This window comes from Triturus cristatus, chromosome 10 (genome assembly GCF_964204655.1).
Source record: "Triturus cristatus chromosome 10, aTriCri1.1, whole genome shotgun sequence".
Taxonomy (NCBI): Eukaryota; Metazoa; Chordata; class Amphibia; order Caudata; family Salamandridae; genus Triturus; species Triturus cristatus.
In genome coordinates, this window is record NC_140593.1 from 259,560,933 (window position 1) to 259,586,825 (window position 25,893).

Here is a 25,893-nt window from a genome sequence, read left to right on the forward strand (position 1 = left end):
TTAGTTTCAAGGTTACTCAGCCTGTGCCAGTCTCTCAGAGAGAGGGAGTTGAGCTACCTACTGGAAAGGCATGCAAAAACAGAATGATCTATTCATTAGTGCAGTGAAGCTCAACCTTGAAGATTAAGGAGAAACAATCGAGACAGCTTTCTGCTGAGGCAGACAGTATGTGACAGAAGCTTATTTGCGATCATAGTACAAAATGGCGGCTGAATACAAAATGTTGCCACAAATGCTAACTTATCTCGCACAATGCTAGAAGGAGTCGGCTAGACGCATTCTCAGTCCAACAGATTGTCGGATGTGACCCTTGATGTACTGTGTGCTACCTTGGTGACTACATTTCCTGGGTGCCACCTCTACCTTTGGCTGTATACTTTGAAATTGGACTCAGCCCAGTCCATCTTGCTCCTTCACCTTTCTTGCCTTGGTGTGATGTGTTTTGGGGGTCTCCCTTTGAGACTTTGATCAAGAAATCTTTGGAAGATTGTAAAGGCTGTTGCTTTTTTGGCAGGGCCCTCCCCACTTTTCTGCCAATGGGCACTATCAACTGTTTCAGCAGTTTTGGGCGCCCTTTCATGGGGTTTCTAGTGACTCCCAGAACCCTTTTCCTATGACAGATTCCAGTCTGCTGCTGCCTTCCACCCTCCACCCATCCTCCCCACCCCAAAACATGACTATGTGGAGAACCCTCTTGGTCCCTTGGTGCTTTCAGGGGGGAGGAGGAGGCAGGTTGTCCCACTTTTTGAGATGTTGGGGAGAGTCAGAATTGGAACAGGAGGCTCTGTAAGTGGTGGAGTTAGGGTACTGTATGGAATTCAAAATGTGACTTTGATGTTGTTTTCAGGCGACTTGAAAAAATGCTTGTGATAGGTGTTCCATTTTTGTTGGATTGCGGTGCTTTCCTCTTGTTCCTGCTGGGCTAAAAGAAGTAGGACATGTATTGCATCCTGTTTTGGGCAGGCAAACTCAGCTGAGATTTTCTTTCAACTTTGGGTTTCAAATCCCTCAACAAATAAATGTTTTATCAGTCATTCAAGATGGGGATATTGCAGTTCCTCCCGCTCTTAAAACATCTTGGGGAATTCCTTATGGCCCTGGATGTGAGAGATACTTAATTTGACATGCCTTTTCATTCCTGTTATCAAGGTTTCCTGGGATTTGCCACTGGGTAATCTTGCTACCAGTCTTTATGTTACTGAGGTGCTGACCCATGTTTTTACTGAAATGCTGGTTCCTGTCGCAGACTTTTTGTGTTTCACAGGCGTTTTCTTATTCAGGTGATTTATTAATTGCGGTCTCTTTTTCCAAGGCTCACGAGGAAGGTGTTTATTTGTGCCAGTGCTGCAGGGTCAAAGTTTCCTGGTCAACTTCACAAATTCCCATCTTGTCCTTTTTATAGGATTTGATATTAGTTGGATCCCTGTACATATTTGGCTATTGGGTTCTGCTCAAGAACTGGGTTATTCGGCTCATGTCTCATCTGACCCCTTTGTGTTAGAAGGGCCAGGTGTCTGAGCAAGACTGTTTGTGCCTTCAGGTCTTCCTAAACGCTACGACTCATGTTGTTCCTTTGGCCTGCTTCTGTCTCAAGTCCCTGGAAAATGATATCCAGATGGCAGGATCTCCAGCTGCACAAGACCACAGGTCTAGAGACTGCAGACGCTCTTTGGGAGTCCCTCACTTGCTGGTTGCACAAGGACCATCTGTTGAGTGGGTGTCTTTTCTTCCCCCTGGCCATTTAGTGCTGATGTCAATCATGGGGAGGGCTTCAAGTAGGGACCTTTCAACCCAGGGTTGATGGTCCCCTTCAGGGATTCTGTAGAGTGGAGTTCAGTCGTATGATGCCTTCCTTTTTTTCTCTATGCAGTTAGACCGTGCTTGTAAGGATAAACCACCAGTTGTTCAAGGCCTACACAAACTACTGTAGGGTGGTTGAGGATTAGGTGTACCTGCATCAGGCGGCTTATGGGATGGAGAATAGACTTGCCGACCACCTATGTCCCAGCCCTTAGTCCACACACATTTTCAGCAAAATATTTCTAATTTGTGTTGAGCAGGAGAAACCCTCAGATGGACCTGCTTGCTTCACCAAGGGATTCCCTTCCTCTTTTCTGCATATTATCTCCTTGTTCCCAGGCATTGGGGTGGATGTCCTCTCTCTTCCTTAGCCAAGGGGGCTTGTCTACACATTTCCATGCATTCCACATCTGTCTCTGGTATTTATGACACTGTACTTTGAGTAGGCCGATCTAGTTCTGATGGCTCAGGTGTGGCTTGGCACCTTGATATTTGTTTCTCCTCAAACTGGCACTGCCCTCCTTTGTGTTTTACCAATGTGCCCCTCGTGTGTTTGCCTGTCTCGTCTCCCTATTCAGACCATTCTACATCTTCAACTCCAGGTTTGGAGATAGTGGGTCAGGCTTCAGCATCTACATTGCTTCCATGGAATAGTGTTCCACTGTGGAATCTTTCAAAGGACAGGTTTCTAGTCTGTCTAGCCATTTCCCCTCTCCTGTTTCAGTGGAAAACAATTCGATTATTCTGTAGTCAATGTTATTTGTGTTTCTATAGCCCTGGCCTTCTTGCTATTTGAGTAGTTTTTTTAATTGCAAGCAGTTTGTATACTCTCCAGTTCCTCTGAATGAGTTGTCTGATTTTCAGGTATGTATCCACCAAACTGTTGTTTAAACTATAGTGTGAATTGTAGAGGGGAGGCTATTCATAAGACAGACATGATCAATTTTCATACCTCATACATATTAGATTTAATATGAAACAAACTAGAAATAACATGCAGATGCAAATTATCGCGAAGTTTTGCTTGATACGTCGCATTGTACAACTAAGTTATTACCGCTTTTGAACATTTCATTGTTCTGTAAAGGTTTAAAAGTCCTGCACAGCCAGTGTGGAAATGTTCTAAGATACAAAGGTACTGGATAACTCTGATGGAGGAGATGGGAAGTGTCCTGGGGAGACGATTCCATTTAGCTCCTCGTTTGTTTTATTGGGAATATCCACAGAGATTGACCTCCCCAAGCCTAAATTGACCTTGCTGCAGCTAGGGTTAGTGGTTGCGAAACGTGAGATAGCTAGGGCATGGAGGTCTGTGGCAAGTCCATCTCTTGTTGAATGAAGAAAGAGCATGGACATGTATATACTAGGGGAAAAGACAACTTCTAAAGTGCGGGGCTGCCCTAAAAAGTTTTGGAAAATATGGAAACCTTGGCTCACACACTATGGCCCCTCGCTCTCTGATTCACAATGATTTCAAATGGTTGGGTACATGGTTGGCGGGGAAGGATGGGGCTCACAATAATGTTTTGGTACATGATAACGTTATCTGACTCTCCTTTACTGTGGTTTGGATAAGATGCTGCTGTCCACTTGGACGTGTCTCTATGTTCTGCTGGTAACTATTGTTCTTGTATTGCAATTAAGAAAATGTCAAACATATTTAAAAAAAAAAAAAAAGTCCTACACAGCAGACACTTGAAAAGTTGTTTCAAAATGTAAATATAGAGCAAGACAAACGCCTATATTGCTGATGATTAGAAAACACGAACGTGTATAAGAGTCTTGTGCTTTTAAAAATTATTTTATGAATATTCACATTTAAGTATAGCTGTATATCAAAGTGATTCAGGCTTGTTTCACACTTACACTTAAGCTAACAAGCTATGTAAAGTGAGGATTAAAATACATTTCTGGCTTTTTGGCGGAACAAAAATACAGCGAACTCACTTTATTATATTTTAAACGTGAACTGGCATTCTTTGTCCTACCATTTTGTAAAATCTCACGGTGCATTTAAATAGCACATGGACATTTAAAAATAGTTGCTCATTTGAAGCTTTTAGTTCAAACACGCTCATTCTTAGAGCATGAATGTTGCTGAAATACACTTCACGTACATCATGAAAAATTGATGAGAAAGTCGTAGGTTTTCATGGGCTTCCTCACAGGCATTGAAATGTAGAACTGAGAGCCACATTGAGGACTAGCCTTACCTTAAGCAACGAGTAAGAATGCAATGTATTTACTCATTTATAGAGCTCCCACTTTAGCCTATAAAAAAGTGCCTCTGGTCTTCTTCATATGCAGAACCAATAATCCTTATGTACTTGTGTCACCATACTATATATTTTCTAATAGCATATGCAAGAGAGTTTGACACACTATTCTAAAGAAAGTCTTACCAATAAACGAACGTACTAAATTAATATTTTCTTGGGTGTACTCCCCACGACATAATGCTGCACTTTTCTTTTGATACTGACTCGTATTGTGTGCTTACTTTGGTTGCTTTTAATTCATACTGTTATCACGTACAAGAAACTCTCGCTGGACTGTAACAAAGTGTTCATCCATTGGCTATGTTGTATTTGTATCTTGAATTGTATGTCTAGGTGCATGATTTGCATTCAGCAAAGTTTAATGCTGTACTCCATGCACCAATCCAGTTTTCCATGATTTCTGCACTTACACGTTTTATACGCATTACCTGTCTTTTTCGACAGGTTTCTGTATCCTGATATACCCTGTCTTTCACAAACACATCTGTTTCTTGTTTCTTAGTTGGCCCTGTTTAAAGCACTCATGACATCCTTTTTGGTGTGCTGTAATTTCCAATTTTGTTTACTTTACATGTTTTGAAAATTGTGCTAAATATATAATTATTTAGTCCCTAGAGCCCCAAAGATTTCTGGAAGATCTTTACTAGCAACTTTAATAGTTCTTGTTTCCTGCGGACTGTAGGTGTATCTTGTTTGGCCAGACTGCTTTGTATATTTGAATGTCCCAAGCCTTCACACCGCTTCTCAACAAGCTTCCACTTCAATGCCTTACATTCCTTTGATTGCATATTTATGAGGTGAAAGTGGGTCGTGTCATCATTTTGTAAAATACATTGAGACATTACTTTGTCGCCAGTTTTCGTTTGTCATTTTTATTGCACACTTATTAGCATAGTGTGGGTCATGTTGTGCTTTAACAGGTAGTTAAGAAGGTAGTAGTTGAATTCAGCGAAACATTCGAATATTCTAAAGTTTGTTTAATTTTTTTCGTTACATTGATATAGTTGTATACATTTTATTGTGACTTTACCCGAACACCAGACTTCATTGTTTTAAACATTTGTCTGGCTGTTTCTTGCTTTTGCAAAACATTTTCACTGACTATTGTATTCTTTTTTTCAAATGGAAATCGAGTTCTGTCTTTCATTTATACCTTATTTTTTTAAATCTTGGCTGCAGTTTTCTCCATCTTAATACTATAAATTATCTGTGGATTAGATTAAATGTGTGATGTTTTTCATACGTCAATATCTCTCAGCTTTGTAGGGCTAACCTTATTATGAAGTGTTTCCCATGGGGCATTTCCATTGGTTGTTTTCGTATTGTCTGGACCTGCTCTTTAGAAATCAAATATCATGTTTGTACCTGCCTTTGTCTTACATCTGCTTTGATGCCGATTTATCGCTACTCTCAGAATTTACGGTCACTTGTGAATTACATGCAGAACATTTGACAGAACTGAGGGGCTTCTATTTGCCTGGCATTAAACATAGTGGTTAACAGATCTCATTACTGCTATATCTTTATTTTGCATCAATGCAGGGAACCATTTCTGTTCATTTGTGTTGGACACCCATCTCCTTCCTTGGGAACTTGTAGCATGCCACCACTATTCATATAATTCTTGGCAACTAAACTATATTATGTTGAGGTATTCCCTATCTAGTGACAGAGGAATGTACCTAGACTCTTCCACTTTTTAGATCTCGCCTAGCGACAGTAGCGCATGCGCTGCTCTCGCTATTGCGAGTACCTTTTGTAATCAATTCTGCGGAGGGCTTGCATGCACGCGTCTGCATGGGCAAACATGGCTGCCCTCACCATGTGTCCATAGCAGATAGCATGCGCATGCCCATCGGACTGTGGTCAGCCCGACGCCGTCTTGTGATGCTTTCGTAGCCATAGCAACGAAAAAGCGATCGCTTTCACTGCCGCTTGTTTTCTTTAACTTTCAAGTTCGCTCCTCTTGGAGAGAAAGATTCAGTGGTGGGGAAGGGTGTGGACAAGAGAAGGAAGTTGCCTTTGCGGAAGAATGGCCTTTCCTTTCGTTGTTACCCTCATTTGCACATGAACTCACTTGAGTGCTGGGGCGTCTTGCGATATTTTGCTGTACGATTTATTTCTGTTCTTCCCCAAAATCTAATTAACTTAATTCAGCCTGTGACTGTTTGCGGTGGTATCAATTTCCCACGTTCAGTTTATTAGTATCTCACATAGTCCATGTTTTCGCTTTGCATTCTTGAAACTGTAGTCCTTAATAGACAATGCAATAAGCAGAACTACAAGCCTGAGAATGCGATAAACAGAACTACACGTCTCAGAATGTGATAAACATTTTTTGTTTGACTGGGTGAGCTATTCACACAGAGACCTGGGACGCTTGTGAGCTCTGTGCTTATGTTATGTGAGAAACTAAGTTCATGCTCCAGTAAGCGGAAACAGGAAGGACAATATATCTGACTCGCACAAGAATGTAGCACCGCAATTCATGTCCACAGACTAACACCATAACTGCACCGCCCCCCCCCCCCCCGCTAGCTGCGCTCTGCTTTCTAGGACTTGTAGTTTAGTATCTACCTTTAGAAGTACAGGCTTGTGAATCCCTGGATGCAGCACTCTTTTAGCTAACACAGTACTGGACGAAGGAGACAAATGCGAAGTTACCAGCTTTGTGAGACACCACGTTCTAATCAATCAGTACTTTAACAGTTCAGGTAATTCTGGGAATTGCCGTCTCCATTTTCTTCACCTAACTCCACCAAATTGAAATCACCTGGTAAAGTCTGGTAACCATGAATTGTAAAAGGAGTAAGGCCTTCGTACATGGTGTCCTGTTAGCAGAGCCGTTTTGACAGCTGTATACACCCGATGTGTGTACACTTTGCACCTGTGCCCACCCCTCGTGCCCACCAGCATTAAAGTTAAACCACAGACATACTGACTCATCTCACCATCCCCATCAGCATACACCCGCCTCCCACCGGAAGCAGCAGGTATACAGAATGGCGAGAAGACTCCTGTTGCCAGGCACAACACCAAGTCTGCCTCCTATCCCTATCAAGGACACCCTACTCACCAACCGTGTTCTCCTGGGGTCCGCTCTAGGCACATTCCTGCCCTAGGTGGGAGACCATTGACTCTGGCAGAAACGAGAGTTGGCTTACTATCCCCTCAAGCAGTGGTTGCCTCAGTAAAACTGAGATGTTGACAGGCCTTCCCCCTCCCTGTCACAAAACCTCCCTTGCCAATCAATAATGCACCCACAGGCAGCTGGACTTTTCTAGCACACATAATGAACCCCTCAATTTACAAGGGCACGTCTACTCTCAGGTCAGTCCTCCTCCTGCCCCGCAAGTGACAAAAACTCTGGATACTTCTACTCTCAGGACAAACCTGTAGTCATCGTCCTGTCCTGCAAGTGACGACAACAACAACTCAAGACACTTCCACCCTCCGGTCACCTCTGCAGTCCTCATCCTGTCCCACAGGACAACAACTCAACAGCCTGTGCAACTCAAACACAAAGTGCCATATGAAAAGGCGATGATACTCCTGAGCTCAGCAACAAAAAACAGAGACACCTAGCAGTTACACTGTCATAAACCGGGGACCATCAGAATCTTAGACTCACTTTTTCTGCTCAGCCTAGCTGAGGGGTGAAGGGTAAGTTACATTTGCTGCTTCAAGGGTCCAACCTGAATGTAACTTCTATCCTGAAGCAGGCACTGCTTACCTCCTAATTAGTTGGCCACATTTCTAATCCAGCATGGACCGCCTCTAGCCGAGAGACGGTAACCCAGTTTTGTCTAGTAAGCTCTCTTAATTTAACAAAGTGCAATACCAAACTCCGAAGGGTAGCAGAACAATTTTTTTAAAAAATGAAAAAGTTTTAAAATATTGCAACTTAAAAATCCAAGAACAAATAACTAATCAGAAAAGAAAACTAAAGTAAATGGCAAAGCCAAAAAACAACAAGACAAATGACAATAACCAAGATTAACATTCACAATAAAAACGCAAACAGTTGGCAAACAGCTGGACAGTCTGAGTTGAAAATACTTATGTTTTCAAACATCACGAAAAACAAGACTAGAAGGACAAAGAAATCCAGAGGTTATGGGCTGCTGAAGAAAGGGTTTGACCAGAAAGTTTAGTACAGTCCAATTTAGGAATTTAAAGTTAAATTATTTTCCAAGTGTCTCAGTAGGAATCTCATCCAGACATTTTAGGAGATGGAAAACCAGCGCTTAAAAAAATAATAACATATATGCACGCGCTGCTCTCGCCAGAGAGGACCTTTTGAAATCAATTCTCCCCGTGGGCTCATGCATGCGCCTGCATGGACAAAGATGGCTGCTTTCGCCATCTGTCCAATACACACAGCATGCGCATGTCCGTGGGACATTGGACAGTCCCACGCCATTTTGTTCTCATAGCTCGGGTCTTCCCATCGCACACGCGCATGGCGCCGTGCTTTTAAATAGCATGGCCTTAGTGCTATCGCTTTCACTTTCGCGTGGCCATACTTTTTTTTTTGTTTGTTTTGTTTCCAGTACAATAGAAGACGTTTGTTTTGGTTTCAGAAATCATTTGGAAACACTTGTTGTCTTTAAACATTTAATTCCCAATGTGTTTTGCCAAATCACAGCAGGGTTCTCAATCTATGCCAGCTCAGCAGCAGTGCCGGGAGCTGTTCTCTTACTGGGGAAGCTGTAGTGATTGAATTAAAACAGCTGGCACGCAAAGAAGCATGATGGTTTACAGAAGCATGCAGTGGCTGCAGCTGAGCTTTATTACGAGTGGCCCCATAATTATGTTTGCAAATACAACATCTATGCTTTTATTACACACTTTGCTGGAGCGCGGTCCGCGAACTTTAGCGGCCGTGCTTGGTTTATGCTTGTGTTTTCTGAAGGAAAGTTGTGGGCTGCCACAAGGCAATCGGGGAAGTTGGGCTGGTGTTACCAGTGTGTAATGCCTGCGAGGTCTTGTTTTTCTCCTCTCCACAAACCTCTGTCAAAGCGGGTGACAGGAGCGTGTGAAAAATGCGTGTGTGCAGCGGAGGGGAAGGCAGTGTGCGCCGGGCTCTGCTGCTGAAGCTACACAAGAGGTGCCGGGGGCTTCCTGCTGCTGGAGCCAGGGCACGCGGGCTGCGCGCATGGCTGCAACCTGGACCACAAGCTGCCGCCCGGGGCTCTGCCTGCTACTACTCTGGGCCCCGCACATAGAGACAGGACCTGGGCTGCTGGTACCGTCCACAGCTACCGCTAAGTGCAGGAAACCTTGACCTCTGCGGGACACCAGCAGGTCCAGTCTGCTGCCCCCACCTCCGCCTGCATAGAGTGCCCACCCCTGTACCACTGACCCCGGCAGCCCCTGTGTGGTGCCCCCAGTTTTTGACACAGCCATACATTCACTGTGTATCAGCCTTAGAGTACCACTGCATCATACATTCACTGTATCTGCCTTGGATTACCCCTGCATGACTCCTCTGAACTCGGCGGTGCCAGCGGCTCCTGTGTCTGCGTGGGCTGGCACAGAGGAGAGTGCCCAAGTTGGTATTTGGAGTCTCCTGCTGCTCCTTTTATGGGGTCACCCAGGGTCTCAGCCCAGAGAGTGGGTCCATGTTTGAATGATTTATAGGGACTGGGTGAGGGTGGGAAGGGCATCTGCCTATCCCCCTCCAATCTGCACACTTCATCCTGCCTCTCTTCTCTGCATCTTAGTGTGTGCCTGATTACATGTGTGCTCGCGTTCGTGTATGCACGTGTGTGTGCATGCGTGGGCCTGTCTGTGTATCTGGATCTGTATTTGTGTGTGTGTGTGTGCGGGTCTATGTGTGTTTGTCTGATGGTGTGTGTCTGGATCTGTGAGTGTGTGCCTGTGTGATTGTGTGTGTGTGCCGTGTGCATTAGTGTGTTGGATGGTGTGTCTGGATCTATGAGTTTGTGTGTATGTGAGTCTGTGTGCCTGTGAGTCTGTGTGTATTTGTGCCTGCGTACGCGTCTTTGCTTGCGTTTGCCCGTGGTTAAGTGTGTAAGTCTTTGAGTAAGAGTCTGTATGTGTACGTTTGTGTTTGTATGTTTTGACATGTGCATAAGTACTTGTGTATCTGTGTATTTCTTGGTGTATAAATGTGTACAAATAAGTACATATGGAGTTGTTTGTATATAGGAGGTGTCTGTAAGTTGGTAGGTGGTTTATTTTTGCGAGTGCATGTATGTGTATGCGTCACTGTGCCAATGTAGTCATGCGAATACAACAAGCCTTTCGATGTGAGTCGTTTCATGTAGTTGTATTTTTGCATCCAGAAGCACTGGAGGGCTTCTCTCAAGGAGGGTGATTTGTGCAAGATTTATATCCTCAAAGAAGCTAGCATTTTGGTCTTTCCTGAACCAAATTCATTACTTCAGAGGCTTTTTTTAATTGGCTGGTCTTTCATCTGGTGTTGTGGACAACATGAGACGAATAGGGCATGAGCCATGGCAACCAGCTTGAATGAAACCTTTGACAATTGCTGGTTGGTTTCTTTTCAGCACATGTTCTTTTTTTAAGAAGTGCTGTATTAAGGAAGACATTTCATTGATTATTCTTCCCAGCATTTGTTGTGTCTCCCTACAACCAAGAAGCTTATGAATTTGTATAGATGATTTTGCCCACCCCCTACATTTTGGTGATGCACCTCGTAAATTTAAAGACTGCTCAGGGCAATTTGTAATGATATATTTAGCCATCACATGGATTTCTGTGGACCGATTGTCAAAACATTTTAAAAAAATTCTATACATTTTATTATTTGAAATCTACACATGACATATACTTCCAATGGGTGCACCACACTCAACAGAATATACTCATGTGACTTGTCCTTTTGTCACAGGCTTATTGTGCACAAAAGTTTTAAAAGGGCGAACAACATGACACTACTGTCAAGTATTTATTTACCTTTCCAAGATGGCAGATGGATGCCTATCTAAGAGTGCTGAATACAAATGTATACAATGTGTGCAGAAGTGCAGAAATCTGTGGCCTGGCAGCAAATTGCAGCTTTCATACCTCACAAAGAAGAAAAAATTAAATCAAATTAGAGGGGGGTGGAGGAGCAATGTTGGATCGGGTGGGAAGAGGATGTAAATGCCACTGATCAATGCGAACAGTAGATGTTTGGCCAGGCAAGGAAGAGCGAGAGTTAAAAACATCTGCCATGAGGAGCAACTCAGACAGTGGGTGGGTGAATTCAAAGGTGGAAGCAGTACATAAGTGAGAGAGCAACAATGTACCTTAGTCTCACGGACTGCTAGAAGAACAAGCATTGAAAATGCAATAGGTCTCGCCTTTAAGTTAAAGCTATTTGCTTTGCTAATGGTATTGTATAGCAAAGCAAATGGCTTTAACTTAATCAAAGGCGAGACCTATTGCATTTTTAATGCTTGTTTTCTTTGTGGCGGGTATTTATGGGCTGTGACATATACCATCTGGTTTCTTCATCTTAGAATACTTCTCGTAATTTGTCTTATTTATTTCCTATATTTCCTAGTATGGATTTGTATTTTCTGAGAGACGTACCATTTCACCTTTTTTGCAAGGTTTTAATATAGGTATTTCTGACCAGGATTTGTTTCTTTGCCCAACATTGTGCTAAATCATACTAGGTTCAAGTTGCCCTAACCAATTTTTCAGTCATTCTTGTGTGACATTTTCACCTTTGGTTGCTAGCGCACCAAAATGTGCTGGACTGAAGAATTGCTATATTTGTGAGTGTTACTATTTCATGTAAAGTGTCAGGCGAAACAAGGTCTGGTTTATTATGATCTTATTGGTTCAAATTGCTTTCTCTAATATTCTGGGTTTATCTAAAATGACATACATATAGTTGAACTATTAACACTGTGAATGTAGGTTCATTGATCTGTTCACCCCCCCCCCCCCCCACATATTTAATTTCAAACTTACTTACCCGATGTATTTAAAATGACAATGCCTTGGAAATTTTACTCGCAGGAAAAAACTGTTTCTCAGTTCAAATTTATGATTGGCAAATTTGCCGTTTTTAGCACTAGATCCATTTTTCATTTAATTTAGATTTTCTGATTAAACAAAACAGGGATCTTTGTGGGAAGCGCAAAGAACATAGGTTTTGAGAAAGTACAGTTTAAATGATTACATGATTTACCACCATCACCTCTGTATTTTACCCCACGGTGCATTATTGAATAATTTTAATCCAGATTAAGGTCGTCCATTCATTTCCATCTTTTAGAATTATGAACGTTTTTTTTTATAATTCTAAAAGATGGGAATGATTGTAAAACCTCCATCTGTTTTATAACTTTTGTGATTATATTTCCTTTTTATTTATTTTTACTCATTTGCCAGATGTGGTTTGCATCTAGCACCGTTGATGTCTCTCCAACCACCGATGTTCCACAGTTTGAGGAAGTGAAGATTTTTATATAATTTTTAAAGTTATATTTTATTAATGGTTTTAAAGTAAATTCGAATATATAGTCTGCAATTTCGACTACATTTACTCTTACTTTGGTTAATTCTTAGAAGATAATTGTAAATGATTAGCATTCTTTGGTGTTAATTCTCAAAAATTGTCGCAATCCTTCAAGTTTTCTCCCTGCGTTTGAATGAAACTTTGTGAATGTTTCTAGGATGACTCCTGGGAAGCTACAACTGGCGCAGTTTTCCCTAGAAATTCTTTGCAAATTCTGTTTTCACACGTCTGCATGTACTGGCTGGCTTTCATTTCCTGGTTTCTCCATGAGAAACATGTTTCTACTTTGTAGAATCCCCCTTGGCGTAAACCCCTGCGATATTCATAGGTGTTTGCCGATTCCCATCCTGGATTTATTCTTTCCCTTGATAGGAGTAGATATCTGGCTTTTTCCAGAGTGGGAATGGGCCAAGAAAACATTTCTGAATGCCCTAAACTCGCACGTTTGTGAATATGCACACACTACTCGGGGCAGATGCCCTGCAAGAACCCGTACTCCTACCCAGGTGTAGTATTACACAGTGGCATATGTATTTATGTGCATAAATTTACATTCTGTGAATACAAAACACAAACTTCTACTCCTACCTATATCAAGCCGTGTGACAAGCAAGTTGAACTTGTGCATATCGGTGTTTTTGAAAATTGGACCTTTTGTTTTTACATTAATATTTCATGTTCCTTACCTATAAGTGAAAAACCTCCAGACTATGATAAAATAACTTGATCCAATCTGATTTTCGTCTACAGCATATACAACCACTGCATGTGCCTGCCAATTGTGTTTTTTAGTTAGCTTGTGTTGTTGCTTAGGTTTTAAGGTGTTATTCTGGTATTATATTTTTGATGAATTAGAATTGGGTTCAAGTTTTCTGAAGTAATCTAGAGGTGATCTGGTTATGAATATTTTATTGTAAAGTTAACTGCCCATTCTGTAATTTGAATTAACACCCTCTCCTGGCTATATTACTACTTTAATCAATTGAAGCTACTTCTATTTGAACTTGTAAAATGTGTAATCCAATAAAGAGTTTTTGCTGTGTTACTACTTTTTTTTTATTCGTAAGTGAAGAAACATACTTCCTTGTTGCAGGATATTAGAACACTGTACTCAAACCAAAAAATAAGCATTGATAAAGCCAATATGTCTTGCCTTTAAAAGACAAATGCCGACCTATTGGCTTTGCCAGCGCGTATTTGCACTCCCTCAGACAACGCATACACATGTTTTGAGATATCAGCACCTATGCTGCGGCTGTATTTAAGTAGTGAAACAAAAAGGTATCCATTTTGGCGCAGCATGAACCATAAATACACCAATTTAAAATAGTGCGCTGGAGCTATACCAGCAGAAGGATGGGGATATTTGAGCACCACTTCCATAAGCCACTCGAAATAACCCAAAATCAGGCAACAACTTTTAATTTTAGTTTTGGTCCCAAAGACCAATTTAAAAGGGATGTTTCAACAAACAATGCAGCAGCCTGACATGGAAAAAATATTTCTGTGAAGTGTTGTGGGCTCCATTGAACGAAGGATTCAGAATATGGAGCAGTTAAACACATACTGCCCCTGCACCGATGGCGTGTGCTATCACAGAACATTAGAAGGTGGTGTTAATAACTAAAGCCGCAGACTAACGTGAAGAAATAAGGCACATCTTAAGGATTTTTGGGGGATCCAGTAAAGGCATATTTTGGGATCCCCGTTCATCCCAACTTTACATTTATTGCCCATTTTCAGCTAATTCAAGCTGCCAAGATTCCAATATATCTTAACCTTTCCGAAACAGGTACACAGTAGATAAAAGTGCTAAAGCATGTGTTTATTATATATTCCCCAAAAGCACAGCTCTGCCCAAGTACTATTTGGTGACAATACCCTTAATTACAGTGTAAATTACTCTTTCTGGCCTGCATACCCCTCTGTGCATCACCTAGCACTAAATGGGGCTTGCATAGAATGCACAGCCAATCAGCACTGAGGAGCCAGTGCCCCGGCAAGGTGCCCTAATTTTTGAAGTCTCATAATGCAAGAGGGTGGATTAGGCTCTGGGTTGAACCAGGAGAGGCAGAAAGAGAGGCAAGATAGAGGAACAACTAAATTAGAGGGAGGTAAAAGTAGGGACAGGTAAAGAGAGGCAAGCAAGGTAGGTTGAGAGATGAAAGTTCAACATATATGTGACCTAAGGCTAAGTAGAGGGGTGAGATAGGTAGGGACTGAGGCAGATGCAGTTAGAGAGAAGGTTATATAGAGGAAATGAATAAAATGAGTCTTCTTACTGTACCTTTCACTTTATTAAGGGGACCCAAGGAAGTTGAGAGCCTTGGCTAGTGCCCACTTTGCCCATGCATTAAAACCTATCTGCACACAGTACGTCTGCAAAATGTTGGAAGCTCACATAAAAGGAAGGCTTCAGAATATGGAGCTGTATACACAAACATTCAGGAACGTCCATGCAATGTTGTTCCTTCCCTAAGATTTGCTCCAATATTTGTGAAAAGGGGACTGCAGCTGTTTCCACAAAATTTGCATTTTATTTTCGATGAGAGATAGGGTATTGGTTGACGGGGGTGAAACCCTACTCAAGCAGCAACCACAATCCTTGTTAGGGTGTTGTGTAGTTTCCACTCTTGTAGGAACTACATGTTTGTTGACGACAGACTTTGGGATGGTGCCAGACTGATTCCGTGCACCCCCACAGGATATGTTGTCCGTTGGACCAGCTAGCTTACAGTGCCACCATAAGCCTTCCTTAGACAGGGAGCAAACAGTTCTGGCAACCACTGAACATGACAACCCAGACCCCTCCGGGATCGTGGTGACAGATCTAGAACCTTTCGCTCATACACTTGTTTGCTCAGAGAAATATTCAAAGAGTACACAAAGGGAAGTTTTCAATATTTATTGAACCAAAGTGATTCTGGCATAGAATATATGTACTGCAATGAGCAATAGACAGAAGGAAATGAAAGTTATAATGAGCATCACAACAGTGAATAGAACAAACCGTTCCACCATCTAGCTAAAGCATGATATATACACGCGCACAGTAATTGTATAACAGTCTAGCATACTCCTACTATGCAAACCTTAACCTATGAGTAGGTTCTAGATGTTCTGCCAAGAAATGCCCTGCTGGATGATCCAACCCGATTACCTGGTGGGTAAGAATGTAGGATCCCGTCTTGGTCATGAACTGGACATCCCTCATGGAGATGACAGTCAGCTGCTGAGCAAAAGCTTCTAAGTTAGCAGAATTGCCTCATCTAACTATACCCGGAAACCGATGTTTATATATAGGAAAAGGCATCCTTGCCTTCGGCCGAGATTGTGATCAGACTGCCATTGTTTGTATTCTGCAGATAGCTGTGCTGCCATATGGGCAGAAATAACAAACATATTTGCACAATGTACTTGTAGGCCTTGTACACAATGCTATGGCAGTGTGATATTGTTCTCTTGAAGAATATTCATTTAAGGGGGGCGGAGCTTGCTCGCGACCAAGATGGCCACTTGAGCCCATAGCTCCGTGCATCTCAACACAATCCGGAAAATTATCCGACATTCCCACAGTGACGTATACCTGCATAGCCATGGCCTGTGTGCGGGAACGTCTCAGGTGCTAGGTGATTGCACTCCAGTTCTTCCAGGACCGGGAGAAGAGTGGCGGCTCCGTCTAGAGGTTGTCTGCCTCGCAAGGCCCGGATCCCTGAGCCACAGTGGGTCGGCGGAAGCTGCGATATCGCGAGCTGCCGTATGGCTGGGAAGCGGCCCGCTGCATCACGCTCGGTTGAGGACTGCTGCTTAGCGCCCTGCTTGGACTGAAGATCGGCGTCCCAGGGGAACTTTCGGAACACCCTAATTGCAGCTGTGCGTTAAGAGGGGGAAGTGCGGACCCCTGGGACTGGCCGGCTGATTCTGGGCCGTGTGCGGTTAGAGGAGAGAGCACGCACTGGCGTGCGGTCTCACCTACTGCTGTAATATCATTGCGAGATAGCGGAGCTGGTGTGCGGTGCACGCAACGATTGGGGGCCCTGGATTCAAGCGACATTGTGACGACGCTGCTGAGAGGTACTCTTCCCCCCCACCCCCTGAGGCCGCCATTTTGTGATGAGAGTAATATCGCGCTTGGAGCTTCGAGCTGTGCGGGTGACTGAGGAGTCGGCGGGAGCTGGCCCAGGATGTGTGCAGACTGGGGGCCACACATAAAGGGCACTTGCTAAGATTATATACCGGGGGATTGGTCCCTGTGGTGTACCGATCGGCGCCTGCCTGAGTATTAGTCTTCGGTGAATCTCAGCAGAGGAAGTGTCACTTCCATTGGGGACTACTGTGGCTCTGTTATTTTGTCACTCATGCACATGTCTCTTGGAAGTGGTTTTTTGTAACTACGCCTGACGACGTATGAGGCACAGGACTACGGCATTATAGTCTTCATTATGAGAGCCAAGTACAAGGGGCAGTGAACCCTGAGAGAGAAGAAGATCACTATCGGACACAGTCGAGGGCCTGGTCTAGCTACCTATAGCTGATTGCCTCTGCTCGGGGGGCCCTCCTGCGCTCCATATTAGGGACCCGACTGCTGGCGAGCACACACTGATGCAGGATATTACCCCGTGTATAATGGGACAACGGTGAACACTGGTACTATTGTGAGCGCCATAGAGTCCTGGTGGACATTCGCAGTGCATAACTCCTGGGTTGGAGTTCTGGTGTGACCTGCGTGGAAGGATCCGCTGAACAACAACATGGGCAGAGTTGACTGGGCCCAGCCCAAGCTTTTATTTGAACAGAAACGCTCAATCTCACGACGCTGCCTCAGATGGGGCTGATAGAACCCAAACCACCCCCATGTCCGACGAGCCTAGTTCGGATATTCGGGGGATGCTAGTTGCCATGAAAAAAAGCCTACAAAGTGGCATCGCATCACTGGGCACTAAGATGGACGCCCTCTCTTACCGTATGGACAGAATGGTGGAACGGTTAGACAAACATGCGGAGCGTCTAGATATGTCGGAACGGAGATTAACAGAGGTCGAAGAAGCGCATACCACATTAGACTCGGGAACACAAGCAATGGGGGAAGGTCCTGCGGGTACTCCAAGATAAAACAGAGGACTTGGAAGCTCGCTCGCGACGCTGTAACCTCGGTATTACCGGTTTGCCGGAGTCCACTCCGACCGGTAACATGGAGCAATTCATAGAGCAACTGTAACGCTCGTTGCTCGGAGAGGGAGTCTTCTCGGCCATGTTCGTGGTGGAAAGGGCGCATCGCTCCCTGGGACCGCGTCCGTTCCCCGGGGCACCACCACGCCCAATTATTGCGAAACTACTCATTTATCGGGACAGAGACGCTGCCCTGAGGCTGTCCAGGGAAAAGGGGTCGCTGCACTATGAAGGCTCAGAGATATCGTTGTTTCCTGACTTTACACTTCGCGTAAAAGAGGCTCGCCGCCAGTTTGTCCCTATGAAAAAACAGTTGCGAAACATGGGCATTGATTATGCCTTGTGGATCTGGCAAGGCTCAGAGTCAACAGGCAGGGCAAATCTCATATCTTCAATGACCCCAAGGCTTTGCAGAAGGCAATGAAAGAATGGTCCAAAGAGCAATGTCAAACCTGGACCGGCTGCTGCTGGACGAGGCAGCTGGGGGATCTCTAGAGGAGCAGGACTGACGGAGAACATTGGCTGCTGGACGATAAGTATGGTTAAATTGCTGAAGTGAAAATGGTGGGGGCAGAGTTGTGTCCAGACAGGAAGATTCGAATATGGGCTGTAGATACCTGTCCTTAGCAGTGAGCGGGGTGGCACTTGTAGGGTACAAATGTAACTGGGTTCCGTTACGGGGGCTATTAGTCTCAGAGAGGTGGTCAGGCGGGGCGGCTGGAAGCTGGAGAGGGGTTGTGCGGGGTTGGTTGCAATTTATGGAAGAGCTCCTGGGAACGGCTTGCACTGGGAATGGGGGGACGTCTTCTTAACTAAGGTTATGTAAGAATTATGAAATTATTATGTTTAGTATGTGGGAATGTACATCTAGCCTTTGACAATGCACGGGGGCGGGCTGCTTGAAGTTGTGTTATCCTTGTTATCCATAGCAAGACGAGCAACATCTGCCTGCGAGTGCATCACACAAGTGGGAGGAGATTTGTATTTTGGGGGAGGTGAGAGGTGGGTAATTTTGGGACATTGGGGGATGAGTCACAGCCGAGTTGGGGGTGGTCTGTTGTGGGTGGGGGAAGGTTTGAATGGGGGGACAGTTTGGATATTGCAGTTGTTTACAGCCTTACGTCTATGCGATTTCATAATGTATGATGGCACTTTGTTGCTTTGGACTGGAAGCATAATGAGATATACTTCACATGGCGGTGGGTGGCGGTGAGACACATTCGCTAGGGCCCCCAGGTTCCTTACGTACAATTACATGGAATGTACGTGGACTTAATGACTACCGTAAGCTACGCAAGGTGCTGAACTACCTCACCAGACAGAACATAGACATAGCTCTGATACAGGAGAACCATTTACCATTGAATAGTGTATTATTGCACAGTAGAGGACTGCTGAATAACGTCGCCATTCCAGGATTCACCACACATTCTAGAGGGGTGCTAACATGGGTTAATCCCAGGTCGGCCATCACAATGGTACAGTTAGACACAGACAGAGAGGGCCGATTTATGATCTCCAGGTCCCGGGGGAAGGGACTGGATATCATAGTAGTTCATGTCTATGGCCCCAACTATGATTGCCCGGAATTTTATGAATCCCTAGCTTGCACTACTTCTAAGTATCCGGAGGCCTGCTTTCTTTGGGGATGAGATTTCAATCTGGTCAGGAATCTAGATCTGGATATATCGGGGGGGGACCGCCTAGACGGCCTTCCGCTGCGGCCAGAGCACTAGACTGTGTGCTGCTAAGCATGGATCTTTGTGATGTGTGGCGGGTTAGAAGCCCGGATAAGGGAGGATACACGCACTACTCCGCTTACCATAATTTGTACACTCGTATTGATTACTGGTTGATCTATATGCCACTCATGGGGCACATTTGGGATTGCTTGGTGCTTCCTCGTACATTGTCGGATCATTCTCCTATATTACTCGTAATTGATATTCCCAGGAAGTCAGTTCCCCCATTCACTTGGCGGTTTCCGCCTTACTCACTGTTGGACCCTGCCTTCAAAGAAGACTTGGCTGAAGCTATTGAAACTTTCTTTGACACTAACGTGGGTTCTGTGGATAGCTTCCAGGTCATATGGGAGGCATTTAAGGGCTATATCTGGGGGGTGGCTATGGCCAAGCACTCGGGAGTTTTGCGCTCTATCCGACAAAGACTGGCTGATCTTGAACGGCAACTGGGCGCCCTGGAAAAACGACTGCAGGCGAGTGCCGATGATGTAATAACGAGTGAAATAAAAAACTTACTGGAGGACTATCAAGAGGCAGCAGACAGCGAAGTCAAACATCTTGGCAAATATGCTATAGCGCGTGTATACGGGGAAGGGGATAGGCCGGGCTCGGTCTTAGCTCAGATACTGAAGGCGAGAAGTGGTAAAACACTGGTCACTGAACTTAAGACTGCAGAGGGTGCAATACCTACAGATGAGGCAGTAATAGCGGGAAGGTTCAAACAATTCTATGCGGAATTGTACACGTCGCGGTCGTCCGGCTCAGATGAAGAAATCATGGACCATTTAGAATATATTAAAATACCCTTTCTTACTAACACGCACAGGGAGTTCCTTATGCGACCCTGTTCCTTATGCAACCAGAAAAAGATGAAATAGTGTTAGCACTGTCTGGTATGAAAGCCAAAAGCGCTCCGGGGGCAGACGGCCTCACAGTCGGCTTTTATAAAAGCTTCCTTGATCTGCTGCTTCCGCACCTCTCAATTAAAAAAAAATAAAAAAAAAAAAAAAATATATATATATATATATATATATTCACTTAAAAAACCATAGGTTTCACACATGTTATAGTTAGCTGGGCATTTCCCTCGTAAAAAACCAATGAAATTCCCCGTTATAGTTAGTGCAGGCAACTATAACTCACGCGACCGCAATCCGCTGCTGATGACGTCAGATATTACATCCCCGTATTTAGACACTTATTTACCCATGTCTTCTTCCATTAATTTTTAGCTATACATATATTACAAATATTTTTTTTTCAGAAAGACACATATGTCATCAGTGATGTAATATCTGACGTCATCAGCAGAGGATTGCGGTCGCGTGAGTTATAGTTGCCTGCACTAACTATAACGGGGGAATTTCAATGGTTTTTCACGAGTGAAATGTCCAGCTAACTATAACATGTGTGAAACCTATGATTTTTTAAGTGAATTTGCAAGGTTTTTTAAATGCTAATTCCTAACTATAACGTGTGTGAAACCTATGGTTTTTTCAGTGAATTTGTACGGTTTTTTAAATGCTAAGTTATGTATTTATTAATATATTTTTTTAAACAAAACTTTTTCTCGGCGCGCCCACGGTGCGCTTCGCGCACCGTGCGCCCACTTTACGCAGTTCGTGCCGTGCGCACACGGTGCGCTTCGCGCACCGTGGGCACACAGTGGGCTCGCACCCACTTTTCGCATTTAGTGCCGTGCACCCGCGGTGGGCACGGAGCGCTTCGCCCCCAAGGGCAAAATAATTTTATTTTTTTTTGAAAAATCATGGAGTGCGCGCACGCTGCGCGAACTTCGCAGAATTTTTTCCGTTTGGGTGGTGCGCGCAAGGTGCGCGCCCTCGGCGATTTTTTGAAAAAAAAATAAAAAAACTTTTTGCCCTTGGGGGTCCTTCTGGGACCCCGTGACCACGGCTAGGGGGTCAGGAACTGTCCACCCTGTCCCCTTTTCACGTTCTCAACATTTGTTTTTCACCCCCTCAGAGTGCGAGAGACAAAATGGCGGCCGACACTTCCTGGTTTCGACCGATTCGAATGTTTACTAAGATCTAACAACCAATCAGAATTGCGCTCGCGCACGGCAAGGTGCGCGCACCCAGCGCGCACGCTGCGCGCGTACAGATATATATATTGATTTAAATGCTATTTTCTCTGGAAATACTGAGCAGATTTACACCAAACCTGCAAAAGGCACTTCATGGAACTTATGGCTACCTCTCTGCCAAATTTCACGTAATTCTGTTCTGCCGTTCGGGCTGTAGCTGCGACTAAAGTCCCTATGGAAAAATCCATGGGGAAAACGCGTTTTGGGACCCCCCCTTTTTCTCGGCCCCCGCTTGACGAATCACCCCGAGACTTTCAGGGTAGGAGCGGAGCGCCCCATTAGTTTTGAAAATTTTGCGAGGATTCGTCAATCGGCACCAAAGTTATTCAAAATAGAATTTTGAGATTTCCTATGGAAACTCGGTCCTAACTATAACTATCTACTGGCGACCGCCAGTAGATAATATATATATATTTGTTTAAGCAAGGTCGGTGTTTCCAAGAAACAAACCCAAGTGTCACAAATGCAAATGTGTGTCAAAAGTCAATGTGAAAAAGTGAAGGCAACTGAAGGAAAGAGCTGTGTAAATAGCAATGTTTCCTACTAGGCCGTACTGGGCCACATGACAAGGGTGAGACAAATGCAAATCCCAATTAACCTATGCTACACGCTCTGGTAGCATTCCCGTCGGGCTTAACTTCGAGGCAATCTGTAAAGCATTTATGCAGCACTTCAAATAGTGTTGAAGTGAAAAAACATGAAAACTCCCACACCAATTTTGAATAATAGAGGAAAGTTTAATAAATAAAAGAAGACCAAAACGACAAAAATAAGATTTAAGTTAAAACAGTGCCAAAAAACTCATCTTGCAGCTATCTGGTGATGCAAAGCAGGGAGAAAGTCCCAAGTTCAAGCCAATCACAATTGAGTGCAGGTCAAATACAGAGACCCGGTGCATCCTGCTGTAAAGCTACCTTCTCAGTCCAGCATGAAGAGTCTCATTCTCAGTGGAGGGAGCTATGAGAAGCAGGGAAGCATCCCAGATGGTCGTCAATGTAGCGCAAAGAGCAGGCCTGGCATTGCAGACAGTCAGGCCGGAGCTTTGCGGTGGCGCTCCTTGTGAGTGCTCTTTGCTGTAGCACTATGAGTCAGGTTGATGGAACTGTATGTTGGCAGGCAGTGCAAATTACAACGTTTTGGAACCTACAGGCCATTCACGGTCACAAAGCGCCCACAAACTTCAATTCAGCTCCACTGAGGCCACACCAAGGGTTCAGGATCTGAGGGGCACCACTTGGGGATCAGGAGATGACTTCAACTGGACCAGGATGCCGGGTCAGGTGGTTTGGAGTCTGTTAATTCCCTGTGGATCTAAACAGGTGGCCAGCAGACTAGCCCTTGGAGAAACTCTGGGAGTCCTGGTTCAGACGCACCTCCAAAGCTCAGACAGCAGGGCAGCAATCCATCAAGGCACCATTCTAGAAGAGTGACAGTACATTCAGCAGCACAGCAGTCCTTCTTCCTAGCAGAGTCTCCACAGGTCCAGAAGTGAACTGAAGGTTCAGTATTTATGCCAGGTGCCTCCTTTGAAGTGGGAAAAGCTTCTAGAGGTTTCTATTTGAAATGTACAGGTTTCCTGTCTCCCCTAGCTCCAAGGTGTATGCAGCCCTATGTGTGGAGGCAGAACACAGCCTATTCAAGAGTACAAAGCGCTGTGCCCAGGTCCGCCCTCCCATCCTGGCAGTGATGGCCTATCCAGGCACACCTTAACTCTCTATTGTGTGTGACTGTCTAGAAAGAATACAGAAAGCCCACTGTCAGCTGCACCCAGTCAAATGACCCAGAGACAGTCTGTAGGCACTAAATGGATGAGGCAGGAAAATGCCAACTTCCTAAACGTGCCATTTTTAAAATTGTAATTTAAAATCTGACTAACATAAGAAAGAATTTTGTATTACAATTCCAAAGACACCAAACATGAACTGGTTACATGTTCTCATTTGGAAGTTACAGCTCATTAAATGTGGTAAGGTAACTTCAATGTTATCCTATGGGAGAGGTAGGCCTTGCAGTAACAAAAAATGAATCTAAGGGTTTTTTCACTAACCGGGCATGTGACTTATATGTATTAAAAAGGAAGGTTCGGGCCTGGCAAAAGATTTAGTTTGCCAGGTCGAAATGACAGTTTAAAACTGGGCACACAGGTTGCAATTGCAGACCTGAGGCATGTTTAAAGGGCTAGGGTTAAGTGAGTGGAACAATCAGTGTTGCAGGCCCACTAGTAGCATTTAATTTACCGGCCCTGGGCAGAAGTAGTGCCATTTTATTAGGGACTTGGAAATAAATTGAATATGCCCATTGGGTATAAGCCAATTCTACCATGTTTTAAGGAGAGCGCACAAGCACTTTAGCACTAATTTTCAGTTGTAAAGTTTGCACAGTCAAGGCCATCAAAACAAAGTCAACAAAACAGGAGGTTTGAAGACAATAAGACAAGGGGAAACCACACCAAGTATGCCATGTCTAACAACAATCCTTTCATCTCTGGTCCAAAAGAGTTGCCAAAGCCCTTTGTACCAAACAAACACTGTTTAGTGGAGAAAGTGTGTTTACAGCAGCAAAGTAGTTCTCTAGACTCTAGAAACCAGCAGTACACAAGGTTCTAAGGACAAACCGTTTCCATCACGATTTCTGTAGCTCTATATATTTGTAAGAAATTGGAGTATTGGTTGTTGACGGTAGAAGCCCCACTCAGGGAACAACCACAATCCTTGTCAGGGTGAACCACAAAAGTCACTAAATTAACCTGTGCTTAACCTTCTGACAGCTTGGAATAAAGTACTCAGGCTTAACCTAGAGACAATGTGTTAAGTATTTATGCCACATGCAAACAGTAATAAAGAGAAAACACAACACAAGAAAAATTCCACACCAATTTAGAAAGATGGAGTACGTTTCAATAAAACAAAATGATACCAAAGCAACCAACATCCAATAAGTAGAACCGAAGATATGCAATTTCAACTTTTTTGGAGCATATAGCGCCTAAAAACACAAAGTGCCAATGTCGGTCATCTGGCCATGCTGGACCGGGAGAAAGTCACAAGTACAGGCCAACTGCAATGGATTGTGGGCCAAATACAGTGACCAGGTTAGTCCAGCTGAAAATGTTATCTTCTCAAAGTCTGGCATGAAGAGTTCAACTCTCTGTGGAGGATTCCATGAGGAGCAGGGAGAGTGTTGCAGATTGTTGTTGCTGTAGTGGGGAGAGCAAGCCAGGTGGCATGGGCTGTCATCGCTGTATCGTAAAGAGTTGCTTCGCTGTAGCACAAAGAGTCAAGTTAACTGGAGCTTCAGGTTGGCCATCGTCTTCTATCAGGTCTGTCACCCCATCACAGAATTCTCTTTTCAATGTTCTAGCCCAGCACACTCTAGGTTTCATATTTGTAAACGGGACTTCCAAATGTAGGACCATACATGAAGCTATGTCCTCTGTTCCATTATAACATTTTGAATAGGTCCAATTAATGAGGAAAAAGAACCCCAGGTGAGCATACATAGGCCCCTCATACATTACTATACTATACCTTTGGACATCACCTACTATGTTTTTCTCTTTCCAGTGGCCAGAACAATTCAATCTCAAATGAGTATTGTTAGATTTGTATGTCACAACAGACAGGATAGTAACCATTTTCTTTAACTATTATTTGCTTATCAGAGAATATGGTCAAAGTTACATTTTCTTGGTCAAACTACACAATTTCACAAAATATTTTTTTGTTACAACCAGGATATGCTATCCTGGTGTGAGTCCACTTGTATATACCTGGTCCATCATAGGCCAGCCCAATGTGTCTGGTTGCTTGACAGAAATTAGGAGGTGTATTGCATTTGTGATGAACAACAGATGTGGGGGTAAGCTGTCTAGTGCCACTGTAGAATAAAATGCATAACAAGCAATGCCCTTTTCAAACAGTCTTTCCTGTGTTCTTCTCAAAGTTGCATTGCCATACACAGGAATGATGATATAAGGTATAATGGAAAGAAATCTTAATTGAGGAAATCCATTTTTCCGGGGCCACATCTTCAGTGCCACTAGGTGCCTCAGAGGGTAGCAGCACCTAAGGCACTCTGGGCTCGCTTTTGGCTTGTCAACACCATTGGTTGAGCCCAGAAGACACTCTAGGTCACAAATTATATTGAAGTGTATTGGTTTATTGGTATGCACTGCTTGCTGTATGTCTAGCACATGCTCTGTATGTTCGTGACAGGTCAGTGCAAGTCCTCTTTTCACATGGCTTGCATGAATTTAGTTTTTATGTCCTTAGCATTTGATAGCTGTAAGTACCCATG